Raw genomic sequence first — 14,776 nt, 5'->3', positions numbered from 1 at the left:
GTGAGGAAGTCACAAATCAAATCAAAACTGTGAAAAGGGGAAGCAGCAGTTCAGAAGATGGTTGAAAATATTAACAGATTTCAAAATTAATTCTCATATTTGTGGCTTCTTTTACATTTCTATTTGCCATACTTTTAATTTATATTTTTAAAATCCTTTGCAAATCTCTAAATTTAACAGGAAAAGTTTTTTAATAAAAGACTATATATAGTTTAATCTTTAATATAGTTTTGATGAATTTTTCATATCAACAATTTATCAAAATATATTAATATACATAAATATATTCTTTCCATAGAATTTAAGAAGTCAAGAGTTTTTAAATTTATATTTAGAAAAATTATATATCTTAGATTTACTTTTATCCATGTGGATAGATTATTTACAAAACTAGAGTTATTCAGTACACAGAATTCTATATTGTATATTTAAAGTTATATTTCTATGACCTAAGACATACAACAGATAAATATAATCCTACATAGATAGCACAAGCATATGCTAACAATTTGAAGATATCATTATTTTGTTTTACCAATAAATTTAAAATAGCTTGTTTATCAAAGATTTAAATAATTCACATGAGCTAAAATTAATTTCTGTTTAACAGTTTTACATAAGCCTTTTTATGTATATGTCAATTAAAATATATGTTTTATTATGTAGGCACAACATACAGCATAATTCCTGTATAAAACATATCATGAGTCTGAAAAATCAAGCAGTTCTTATAGCAGGTTAGTTTTTAAAAATTTATTCTTTTTCCATAACTTAAAATCACCTGATTAGAATTACTTCTTGGTCTTAGTAACCTTAAGTAACCTTAATTTTTAATAAAAACCTAGTAAACAACTATAAATTTTCTGTTAACAACATTTCAGATGGAATCTTCAAGGGGAAAAATGTTTCTTGGACATTCAGTTTGCAAAATAACTCTAGTTCCATTAATGGAGCTGAACATTTTCACATTTCAAAGAAATTACACTTAATTTTAGCCTTCAATCAGGCCCCTAATAGGAAAATTCTAATTGCATCATTTTTTTACTCTTGCCCACCACTTTTCATTGTACCAGGGACTTCCATGGGTTACTACAACTGGCTTCAAGAAATCAAGGGGATTTGCTAGACTTCCTCATTCTTTACAATGGAGCACATATATAACACATGTAGTATTACAGTTTTTTTCTTAGTCATAGGATCATAACTCCAGACTGCTCTAATCAGCTAGTATGCGGCCCATGAGGACATTTGGGTGGAAGGGAAATTGAGTCACCCTTAAATTCTCACATAAAGAGACAAACAGAATACTCTTCCAAACTTGATCTTCCTTATAAAGGGACTGAAACAGCAGTCTCAGAATCTTGTGTCATAGCATCTGATACCAGAATCAGATGACCCAATATGGGTCCAAATAGCACTAAGCCCAAACGATGGAGAAGGAGCATTCCCGCTTTGCCCCATGGTTTGACGTACGCACTGTTTGATCTCATTGTGTGCAAAGTAGCATTTCTTTGCATGAACAAAGCACTCATAGACAGCTGATGCTCTTGTGCAGGTACGGGTGTCCTGGGTATCCTTAGTCACTCATATTCATTGGGTCGTGTGATGAAGAATAGACAGGGGTGAGCAAAGAATGAAGCAACATTTTATTGAAGTGAACAGACAACGTTTTATTGAAGTGAACAGCTCTTGCAGTCAGGTGGCTCAGTGAGAGGGACCTTCTGAAACAGAAAGGCCTTATTGCAAAGAGCAGAGGTAAAACTCCCCGAAAAGTAGCTGGGAGGTGGTTTCCTCAGCAAGAAAATAAAATATCATTGAATGAAAATGATCTGGGGATTTTTTACCCTCTAGAAAGGCTATCAGGGTCCTTTATGAGCTCATCCTGCCTTCTTATCTCCCATTCCTCCCATTTGGTCAGTCTCATCCAGGTGTCTACATCCACATTTTTCTTTAGCTTGTTAACTGAATGTCCTGGGCTTTCATCCTTTAATTTATCCCATTATTTTATAATATATCCAGTCCTTCTCTTTTTAAGTTCCTGATTTAGGTTTTTCAAAGCATATCTCTGAAGTACATGCCCTTGTTTTGCATCTAACCAGAGGCCACTCTACTTACCTTATCATCCCCATCACCCATCATTAGCTGTGTGACCTAAGTCTAACCTGAACTAGCTTGCTCTCTCCTACCTATATCACTGTGGCAGAGGGACCAGAGAGAATATCCAAGGAAAGGACTCTTGGGACATGCTGGAATGTCCTTGAAATCCTAACCAGAGGGTTGTATGCAATGAGCAGCCAGGGCACATAGGTCATCATTGCTTTTCCCCACTAAGGTGAGAGGGCAAGACTGCTTGGAGTGTGAACATCCTCTCCTCGCTGGCTTGCCAGTTGTTGCCACTAAAATTTGTACTGCTTTACTTGCCATTGGACATCCAGTTTATGAGACTTGGTGTAAGGAAACAGATTTATTCAAGGTGTTAGCAATCTTGGAGAAAGTAGGAGACATCTTTAGCTTCAAATATTTTTTTTTTCCAATTTGCAAGTTAGCGAAAATACTTTTTAAAAAGATTCACTGATTTATTTGAAAGTCAAAATTATACAGAGAGAGGGAGATACAGAGAAAGAAGTCTTCCATCTGTTGGTTCATTCCCCAGATGGCCTCAATGGCCAGGGCTGTGCCAGAATCTTCAGCCCACGCAGGGATTCAAACACTTGGACCACTTCTGCTGCTTTTCCAGGCCATTAGCAGGGAGCTGGATCAGAAGGACAAAAACCGGCACCCATGTTGGTTGTCGGCATCACCGGTGGAAGCTTTACCTGCTACAGCACAATGTGGGCCCCTCAGAAGTACTTTGGATGGGACAGAAAGTGAAAGTAAAGGGAATCAGGAACAAGGGGAATGAAGGATAGTTTCATCTCCTTGTTGGCCTCTGAACAGCCGATAAGGAGCTAGTTGGACACCCAGTGGCTACTTTTAACTTTCCGTCATAAATCCCATCCTCTGGTCATGCTGACTGTGGTGGGCCAAATTACTTTGTTACTTCAGCCACCTGTTTTAAAGGCCTGATCCTGGAAATTTTAAGCAAGCATCATTGATCTTTCAAGTTAAACAGTTTGGGGGTTTTGTTGCAATACGAGCAACTAGTTTGGGGTATTGTTCAGCAACACAAGAACAACAGTATACAACTGTATACAGCAGTTCTGACACTATTACCTGCAGATAGTAAAAGATGCTGGGACAGGCATTTAGCATAGCAGTTAAGATGTCTAGCCAGAAGATCATCAGTTAGCTTTTGTTAATCAGAATGCGAAGAGGAAAGAAATATGTATTCGATACAATTATGTTTGTATTTGGATTCTGAGAAACATTTTTAAGGATAAAATTTCACTGGACAGCTTAAGTTATTATGTAAATTTGATGTTACTTTTGTAATTAAGGAGAAGTCAGGAGAATTTTATCATGCATTAACAGCAACAACAACACATTCCTACCTCTTAAACTGAAATTAAGCAAGTTCCAGAGTTATTCTTGGAGCTTGGATTAGGTAAGACTTCATATAAGGAGCTGTCAAATACTATCAGTTAATTACTTAAGAATGCCAGAGGGCCAGTGCCGCAGCTCAATAGGCTAATCCTCCGCCTGCAGCGCCGGCACACTGGGTTCTAGTCCCGGTCGGGGCGCTGGATTCTGTCCAGGTTGCCCCTCTTCCAGGCCAGCTCTCTGCTGTGGCCCGGGAGTGCAGTGGAGGATGGCCCAAGGACTTGGCCTGCACCCGCATGGGAGACCAGGAGACCAGGAGACCAGGAGAAGCACCTGGCTCCTGGCTTCGGATCAGCGAGGTGCGCTGGCCACAGCATGCCAGCAGCAGTGGCCATTGGAGGGTGAACCAATGGCAAAAGGAAGACCTTTCTCTCTGTCTCTCTCTCTCACTGTCTAACTCTGCCTGTCAAAAAAAAAAAAAAAAAAGAACGCCAGCAATAACGACAATGAGGTTTTTTTTTTTTTTTTTTTTTTTTGACAGGCAGAGTGGATAGTGAGAGAGGCAGAGAGAAAGGTCTTCCTTTTCCATTGGTTCACCCCACAATGGCCACTGTGGCACCTCGCTGATCTGAAGCCAGGAGCCAGGTGCTTCTCTTGGTCTTCCATGCGGGTGCAGGGCCCAAGGACTTGGGCCATCCTTCACTGTACTCCCGGGCCACAGCAGAGAGCTGGACAGGAAGAGGAGCAACCTGGACAGAATCTGGCGCCCCACAGGGACTAGAACCAGGGGTGTTGCCACCACAGGTGGAGGATTAGCCTATTGAGCTGGCCGACAATGAGAGCTTTTGTTATACACAGTAACATTCACAAGAGCAGGGCTAATGTGTGGTTATCTCCTAGAAAGGATGCCTCCAGCACCAAATAGGAAATACTGAAAACTGGTTTTGAGCAAAAAGGAAAAGGCAACCTATTTTATTTTATAGTGCTGGAGGACCAAAGCTAAGAACTGGAAGCATAAGGTTGTGGAAAGCTGTGGTAGTTTACACCCAGTGGTTTAAGAGAACAAAGGAAGAGTTTTGGTTTCAGTAGATGCAAAGAAAGGGATGAGGAAAAATTCCTAGATACCTATGTGTGGCCAGTTTTTAAAAGACAGCTTTCACAGAGAATTAGAGAACTATTTCTCCAGGATAATAAAAGGATTGCCGTATTTAGGGTCAAGTAAAGGGTAAGGACCATTTCCTAGATGAGGAAATTTCTCCTTTCTGTAATTTTCTTCAAAAGCACTGGGTACTCTATATTTCAAGTTAAGGCTCAGAGAAAGCAGATGGACAAATTAGTGTTAATGATGGGGCTTTTGTCACATTGATTTAGTAAGAGGTAAATGGAGCAAAAACATTTAGGATATAGAAAGGAAATTGATTAAATGATGGGCATGGAATGAATGCTGTGTAGTAATGAAGCAGCTCATGGATAGAAGAAAACTAAATATATGAAAAACATGAGTGAATTAGCATTTCACCATAGTTATTCCTGCTGTCATCTAAGTAAAAAAAAAAAAAAAATCCTTAACTTTATTTTATTCAGAAGTGATTTATGCATTGACATACTAATAGTATCCTGGACATTTCTGCTGTTACAATGAGACTCTGACCTGGCTTTGAATATTTTATTTTGACAGTCATCCTGTTTAGATTTAGCATATTGAGACTTACCCTAATTTTGTGTTTTGGGCCAAATGGCTTTTATGCACTTTGAAGTGATACTTTTGGTTGCTAGTACATGTGATACTGCTGAGCTTACCCTTGCCCCTGCTGATCCTATCAGAGGAAACCAAAGGGAAATCTTCAAGACAGGATGGCTGCTGCCTGTAGGCAGAGAAATGGGGCGTGCTTCTCAGGGTGGACATTTGTTCAGCTAGAAGAGCACTGTATAACTATTAATAGACAGAAGTAAGCATAAGATATTTTATGTGGGCCGGTGTTCACCATCATAAACTAGCTCCAAGTGAGACTGAACCCCTATAATGTAAAGCAGGACCCGGCCTCTCTTCTGTCTCCTATAACCCAAGGTGTCCTAGCCTGTCCATTATCAAAGAATTCACTGAAATGAAGGAGTGATACAGCTTACCCTTTAGATTCTAATTATCAGAATCAAGGAGTAATTTGCTTCTCCAATATATAAAACCTTGATGGCCAGTATTGTCCACAGGGGTTTGTGTAGGAGAATTCCAGGCAGGGGAATTCTAGGCCTGGAGTAAAAAGTAACTACTACCTGCCTATAACACCTTCAGCTCAACTGAAGCTATCTGGGCACCATAAATTCCCTAAAGAGAACGGCATCACCTACCTATCAAAGATTGGTTCAGGAGCACCACTGACCAAGCAAGAAACTTGGTTTTAAGCTGATTGTGCATGTCTCAGCAAAAATTTCAATCTATAAGAACCTTCACCACTGATTCCTTGGGAACCCAGAAGTTAAATAACAGCTGCCTGTTTTCTTGCTCTGTGATTCACAACAAATACCTATCTTCTTCTGCCACCCCAATGTCAGTGATTGGCTTTCTGCACGTCAGGGGAGTGGGCACATTTTGGGGGTTCTCTTGCAATACCAGCAACTAGTTTAGGGTATTGTTCAGCAACGCAAGAAGAACAACAAGAAAAAATTTAAAAAGCCCTTTTTTTGTACAACAGTTCTGACAATATTACACAGAGATAGTAAAAAGATTCTGGGACAGGCATTTAGCATAGCAGTTAAGGTATCTATGTCCTGGGTTGGAGTGCCTGGATTGTATACTTGCCTCTGACTCCTGCCTGTAGCCCCACGCTGACTCAGATCCTGAACGGCAGCAGTGATGGCTGTAGTAATTGGTTTCCTGCCACCCACATTAAAAACCCAGGTTCAATTTCTGGCTTCCACCGTAATTCAGACCTGGCTATTGTGGGCATTTGAGAGTAAGCCAGTGGATAGCAAAACAGGAGGACTTTGCTCTGTCTCTCTCTCAAGTGAATAATTTTTTTTTTAATGCTTCACTGAAAGTCTCAGTGAAAAAGCAATACTAAGGTCATATCAAAAGTAGGAAGCGATATAGTAGATTTAAGCCTTTACTTTGAGGACTTATGAGACCTGTTGAACTTACTGAATTTTTGGGGTAGAATCTGCCTTTAATTATTTTTAAGAAAACTTTTATTTAATGAATACAGATTTCATAGGTACAGCTTTAGGCATATAGCAGTTCACCCCCCTTTGCCTGCCCTTCCACCCCTCTCCTGTTCCATCTCCTAATCCCTCCCCCATCCCATTCTTCATTAAGATTCATTTTTAATTAACTTTATATACAGAAGACACTTTGCTTATGAACTATAACATATTAAATTTGGGAAATAAAAAGTTACTATCTCAAAGTTTTAATTAGCTAGTACTACTTACATGAGGTCAGTTTACTTAAATTTGTGAATATGAGTCAAATCAATTTTATGTCAGAACAGAGGCAGAATATGAGCTATAATAGCACTGTTGGTGGGACCACACTGGCATTTCTCTGTACCGGGAGAGACCACACCTGAAAATGGTATTGGCACAGGGAAAATGGAGAGTGGCTCTGCCAAATCGAAGGACCCTATGAAGATTTTATTTCCAGAAAAAATGTTTAGCAGACACATACATATAAATGGTATGCAATGTTATGTTCTTCAATGCACATATAAATTTTGTAATGTTTAACCAGCGTAAGTATAGCTATTTCCTCAGACATTTAACATTCCTTTATGGTGATAATATCCAAAAGTCTATCATCTATTTTGTTTGTTTTATAGAGAAACATGCAGCACATCAACATTATGTATAGTCATTCTACTGTGCAATAAAACTCTAGAACTTCTTGCTCTGATCTAATCGTAACTTAGCTCCTGTTAATTAGCCTTTCTCATCCCCTTCCTTCTTTCATCCACAGCCTCTGATAATCATCATTATACTCTTAACTTCTATGAGATCACCCTTTAGTTGTAAATTGTCATACCAGTGCTACCATGTGATACTTGCCTTTTTTGTGATTGGTTTATTTCACTTAGTATAATGATTGCGAGTTCCATACATGTTGTTGCAAATGACAAGATTTTATAATGTATTTTTTCACGATATATGAAGTACATTTTCAATTCTAAATATTAAACACTTTCTTAGGTTATCAAAGAGGTATACTTGTATTCCTGAACAAACCTTAAGGTAACAATTATAATCAAGAATTTTAAACTGTTAGTACTAATTGCTCACTGTTATGGTTTACATTCTCCCCTTCCCCCATTAATGTGCTGAAGTTCGTATTCCAATAACTTAGAAGATGACTTTATTTGGGACTAGGACCATTGTAAATGGAACCAGGTAAGATCAGATCATTCTGGATTAGGATGATCCTCTAATCTGAACCTGACATCTGGCCTTACAAAAAGGCCTTACCAAAAAAAACTTAGACATGTAACATGTGAACAGGGACAGCTCACAGAGATGTGAACATGAAGGCAGAGATCAAGATGATGGAGCAGAAGCCAAGGCACATGAAAGATTTCCAGCAAACCACCAGAAACTGGGAGAGAAGCATAGGGTAGATTCTTCTTTGCAGCCTTCAGAAGAAACCAACACTTTTTGATGCCTTGATCTCAGATTCTAGACTCCACAACTGTGAGACAATAAATTTCTTTCAAGTTTATGACAGTAATATGTAGTGCTTTGTTAAGGCAGCTCCAGGCAACGAGGTACATTCATCACTATGAATCACATCATCTTGATCCCTACATATTCAGTGTATCACCATGTAGTGCAAGTATTCAAATATATATCATTGTTATTTCTAAATGTTTGATATTTCATTTATTTGAGGCATACTATAGTGATTGTAACTAAAGATTCTTTATTCTTTAATGCTTTTTTTAACTGACACCTTGAAGCCTTGCCTTATCCTATTGGTGTCCCAGTTTCCATATCAGTAAACTAGAGATGATGACAATAACTACTACAGGATCCAAATGTTTAACTGAGCAAGAATTTATGTAAACTGTTTTTTAATAGTTTCTTGTTAAGTGCTCAATAAATGTAAGCTAGTGATGTTAGCATCTACATTTTAATACTATGTTATTTAACAAAAAAGTACTGATACAATTAAATAAATTTAATTATACTTTTTATTGAATTTTTAAGCATTAGAGATAACACTGCATAGTAATTATAAGATCATCATGCATCATATTTTAGCATTCTGATATTAGAGTTTGATTTATCACTGATATTCAAGTTATTATCAATATTTAAGATTTTTATTGGTATATTAAGTAATGAAACATCTAATAATTCATAGTGCCTCATATTATACTTCTGTATATAGAATATTGGTTGAAAATCCAGGAACATAGTTGATAATAAATAAATTATAGTTATTCTCAACATAGAAGGCTATAATATACAAATAAAAATCCATCGTTAGACTTTCTATATAATTTTAAATAAGGCTATGTAAAAGCAGTGGAGTGGAGTTTGGGAATTAAAACTAAGGTAGACAGCTGCTGAAAAGAAAGAATATTTTTAAGATTTTTAAATGGCAAGATATATTCATGAAAGAGGAGCAAAAATTATGAGAAAGAAGGAAGAATTAATCATATAATATCTTTAAGGCAAGAGATGAATATCTGTTTCCAAAGATGAAGGTCTAGCCTATACTGGAGCTGGGACATTTCACAGTAACAGGAAAGAACGAACAAATGGCAGGCTAACTGCATTCAGGGAACTAAATGTAGACTTGGGAGCTTCTGCAAGCTCCATTTTGATTGTTTACTCTTTTCAGTGATTTTGAAAGCTGAGTAGGAGATAAATGGATCAATTTTTGGGTATTTGTTGTCAAGGAAGGTATGAATAAAGGATCCCCAAGTTGGAGTAAGAATGGATCACAGATCTATTCTGATAGAAAACATCAAAGCCCATTAGAGTAACTTTTAAAAGTGCCATTTCATTAATATTTGTGACTCTTGGTCAATTAGATCCTGTTTCAATTACTGAAACGGTATTCTGTCATTATAAGCATTTTCACTATAAAATGTTTTATCATTACAACCCTGTTATTTTTACACAACCACTTTATGTATTTTTGTTAAAATGACAATCTGGTTGGTATTCTGATTGGACTTTTGTTAATTGAAGGCTAACGTTGGAAGAGATCAGATTTGGAGGATGAGATCTCCTTTGGAGAGCACAATAATGAGTTTTAGTCACACTTTCCTTTTCAATGAACCTGAATAAATTTTAACTGTTTTTAGTATGCTATATATTTCTCTTTTTTTAAAAAAAAGTTCCCATTTATTGTATTGCTTTATAGTAGTAGTCTAAGATGCTCATTTTCTATTTCTTACTTCGAGAAAACTAGCAGAGGTTTAGCCGTCTCATGTGACTCTATTTCTTAATCTGTGATAGCATTAAAGAAAACAAATATTTTCTAGTTATCTGTGATGCAGTATGTGTCGATACATTTGTGATACTGTGTGTATATTGTGTATAATTTGAATTTTATTAAAAGCCTTTTCTGACAACAAAGTTGATATATTAAGCTTTCCATCTGATTGCCTATCTTTTCAACAATGTCCCAATATTGTTGTTTACCAAATTAAAAAGAAAACTGATATCTGAGCTTAATTTTTTTTCTATTATAGTTGAAATTCTATTAGATCATCTTATAGATATGTCTGTAAACTCTCCTTCAATGAAGTTGCAGTTGTTTTTCTTTCTAGGGTAGTATTGTCATTCTTATATTACTTTTTAATAGCTTTATATTTAAAATTAGTTTTAAGGGCCTGCACTTCGGTGTAGCAGGTAAAACTGTTGCCTGCCATGCTGGAATCTCATATGGTGCTAGTTCCAGTCCCGACTGCTCCACTTCCAATCCAGCGCTCTGCTCTTGCCTGGGAAAACAGTAGAAGGTGAACCCCTGAACCCCTGTGGGAGACCTGGAATAATAAGTTCCAGCCTCCTGACTTCAGATTGGCCCAGCTCCAGCCATTGAGGCCCTTTGGAGGAGTGCACCACTGGATGGAAGACTTCTTTCTCTTTCTGCCTCTGCCTCTGTAACCCTGCCTTTCAAATAAATAAATAAATCCTTTTAAAAAGGAAAATTAGACTAGCTTTAAATTTGCAACTCAAAATTGTGAAGTAATACAGAGTTGCCTTTTATCTAGCTACCCAGCTTCCTCTAATATTAACATTTTTTTAACAGATTTATTTAGTTATTTAAAGTCAGAGTCACAGATACAGACAGAAAAATCTTCCATCTGCTAGTTTACTCCCCAGATGGCTGTAGAGCTTCATCTGGGTCTCACACATGGGTGGCAGGACCCCAATACTTGGACCATCTTCTGCTGCTTTTTTTAGCCACTAGCAGGGAGCTGGATTGGAAATGGAGCACCTAGACACTGACTGGCACCCAGTGACTTAACTCCCTGTACAAGTAGGCTGGCCCCTAATATTAATATCTTATATTGGATTATTTGTCACAATTTTTGTTTTCTGATTCATTTAAAACTGGTCATCTAAGGATACTGTTACATGGCTGCTGGGTATGTGTGCAGCTTGCCTGCAGGTGGAGTTAGGGCCAGAGTGCACCTTCCTGGAGTCTGTCTTCTCTTTCTCACATTGTTGGTTGGCTTCCTGTCACACAGTCACATTAGCTGTTGTATTAACCATTTGTTATGACTCTTTGAGACCATGGCTGCCTATCACGGCTGACCTGTGTTGAGGGTTTTCTAAGCTTGTTCACAGAAAGCAATGTCCTGCCCCAGTCGTCTGCTCACTTTCTGTGACCTCTCCTCTACACTTCGGCGAGCCAGACGTCACCCGCCTTTCCTTTTAAGACATAACAGAACCTTTTTCATTGCCCTTTGGTGGTTTGGGGTGCCCTGACTCTCTTTTCTCCTCCTGCTGATGGCAGCATTAGTTCTAGATCTCAGGGTCTGGCTTCCTGGTGGAATCCTTACAGGCAACCTTGAGCACTGAGCTTTTCAAAGCAGGGGTCATTGTGACCAGGTAATAGACTAATCTCTACTGCACATGTGCACTGTTGAAGAATCTATAAGAGCCCCAACACCAATAGAGCATTGCCAGTAGGAACCAAGGCACATATGGTAGATAAATTTTCAGATTTTTGTGGAATCGCCATGTTGTTTTTCATAATGTTTCTATTCCACCCAGCATTTTGGGTGAGGTAAAATCTCATTGTGGTTTTGATTTGCATTTCCCTGATAGCTAGTGATGCTGAGCATTTTTTCATGTGCTGTTGGTCATTTGCATTTTATCCTTTGAAAATACCTGTATATGTCCTTTGTCCATTTCTTAACTGGATTATTTGTTTTGTTGTTGAATTTCTTAAGCTCCTTATATATTCTGGATATTAATTCTTTATCAGATGCATGGTTTGCAGGTACTTCTCCCATTCTGTGCATTGCCTCTTCACAATGTTGTAAGCTTCATTTGCTGTGAAGAAGCTATTTAGCTTGATGTAATCACATTTGTCTGTGTTTTTTAATTTTATTTACTATACTTCTGCATATGTCAATGTGGTATGTATACAACATGGACTACTACTCAGCCACAGAAAAGAATGAAATCCTGTCTTTGCAGCAAAATGGATGCAGCCAGACCTAAAAGGAAAAATATCATCTGTTTTATCTTATTTGTTGTAGCTAATAGTTATAGTACAAAAATTTAATGTATATGTGTGAAACTGACTTTTTGAGATGTGATTATTGCTTATAGCCATTGTCTATACTTCTGTGGAATAGTGGTCGTTCTACTTTTTTGAATATTTTATATAATGGAGAATTAAGCCTGTGATTATAATGTAAATTGGAAGTATGTTGTCACAAAAGTTGAAAGAAAAAGAAAGAGGGAAGAAGGGTGGGAAATATCATTATGTACTTAAAAAAAATGTTCTTATAAAATACATGAAATCGGTTCTCTTTGTATAAATAAAATATATATTTAAATATATCTAAAATCACACTTTGCTTTTTCCTTCATATCCATCTATAAGAACTATTTTAACTGTATGCAATATCTTCAGAGACTCCTATTATGATATTTCCAACAAATCTTCTGGCAGAACTTGTTCAGAAGCAATAACACTATACCTGCCCAAAAATAATAAAATTGTTTATTAAATTTTCCCCACATTGGATGGTATATGATTAATATGGATTTCCTTTGACCTATTGTTCAATTTATTATTTTGAACAGTATATGGTAATACTATTTTCTTCATGAAATGATAAGAGATGAAAAATGCGTAGAACACTTGATCATGTTAATCAAGTACTGGGGTCTTTAAAAAGTTCATGGGACATTGCATTTTATAGTAATTACATTTTCTATGTACTTTTTATAACATTCTTGCACGTTGTCTAATCATGCTACAATTTTGTCTAAATTGCTCAGGTCTGATGAAATCAGAAATTTTAAACGTGTGGAACCTTACTATATTTAAGTCAATCGGTAATGAGTTTTATTTTTAAACACTCCATTTTTACTTACTTGGTAAAAACATTTAAACTTCTTATCTTGCATTTTGTGTTTTACCAGAATGAGTAAGTAATATTTCAGGGTACTTATGCTATAAAATCAAGAAACAGATTAAGATAGAGTCAGTGGAACCATCTAATGATATATAAAGATGACAAATATCTTTTCCTTGAAGCAGCTATAAACATCACTAAGGGACAATTGAAAGAAAAACCTGGTATTCTAAAAATCATATTGATTTGGGCATGGCATGTTTTAAAACAACTCTGACTCAGATTTCACATTTAAATTCTATATTTAGTGAATTTTTTATGTATGTGTTTCATATTTAAAGTATTTTTAAACTACCAAGAAATACATTGCTCTCAATGACTTTGGCTTTAGAATGAATGGGTAGCTTGCAGAAGATCAGATTTCTAGCATGAATAATTAAAAATAAACAGAGATCCAATTTTCCTCAAAAAACATATTTTTGCGAACTGGACACATTACAGGATGATAAAATTCACTTTTATGGCATCACAGGAGAACCCATTACATTTTGAACAAGATTGTAGGAAGTTTTATGTATTTGTTTACTCATAATGTGGAATGATACAGACTTATTTTATAGACAAAGTGGGACTTCCAGTTGTCTCCAGAGGCTGGGGTACTGAAGGCATTTCAAGAACTTCCTGAGAGGTAGTGTTCTTTGCTGTCCTGTCAGTGTTTCCTCTGATGATATGGTTATTTCTCTTTTGGTGTCCCCTGCAATGAATTACAGCCACTTGCAGAGGCTATGGAACTTTTGGAGGGGAGTTAGAATCTATTGGCTGAATTTAACAGGGTGTATTTTTTGCAGTCAGTAGATCTCTTTCTCTCTAAATTGCTGCATATATGTGTAGGACAAGGAAAACATACCTGTATTCTGTATAAATATTGACTCTCTGGCCTTTTCTCAGTTCTAAGGCTCTGGTCAATGTGGGGAGTTTGACTTCTTGAACTGATGTATTGGGTGGTGACATCTTGGCTTCCACAAATTGAATAAGGTCTACCATGGCATAGCTTGATTTTCTAACCTCTTCTTTCATGAAACTACTACCATCAGGGAACCAGTGAACATCTGAATTTTCCAGAACTTTATCTTTTTTTTTAGTTTTATTTATTTATTTGAAAGAGTTATACAGAGAGAGGAGAGAGAGAGAGAGAGAGAGAGAGAGAGTCTTCTATCCGATGGTTCACTACCAATTGGCCGCAACGGCTGGAGCTCTGCTGATCTGAAGACAGCAGCCAGAAGCTTCCTCCAGGTCTCTTACATGGGTGCAGGGGCCCAAGGACTTGGGCCATATTCTACTGCTTTCCCAGGCCATAGCAGAGAGCTGAATGGGGAGTGGAGCAGCTGGGTCTCGAACTGGCGCCCATATGGGATGTCATTGCTTCAGGCCAGGGCATTAACCCACTGAGCCACAATGCTGGCCCTGAGAGTTTTATCTTATAGACAAGATCTACAGGAAAAGACCAGCTATGTGATCTCTACACAAGAATGTGCCTTTAGGTGGTAGAAGAGTAGCTGAATCGAGGACACAGCATGTGTTGAGAGTGAGGAACATGTATTCAAATTGTCACAGCATCTCTTAGCTACTTTTATCTTGTATTTTTTCCCAAATGGTAGCAGGCCCCACTAAGTGATTGTAACAAGGCTATCCTCTAGCAGAAGTACCATTTTTATTGTCTCTTAAAAAAGAGATAAAACTGGAAGATAGTATTAAAA

The sequence above is a fragment of the Lepus europaeus genome, chromosome 1 (genome assembly GCF_033115175.1).
Source record: "Lepus europaeus isolate LE1 chromosome 1, mLepTim1.pri, whole genome shotgun sequence".
In the NCBI taxonomy this organism is placed as follows: Eukaryota; Metazoa; Chordata; class Mammalia; order Lagomorpha; family Leporidae; genus Lepus; species Lepus europaeus.
The sequence above is the reverse complement of the archived record's forward strand: the minus strand, read 5'-3'. Positions refer to the sequence as shown.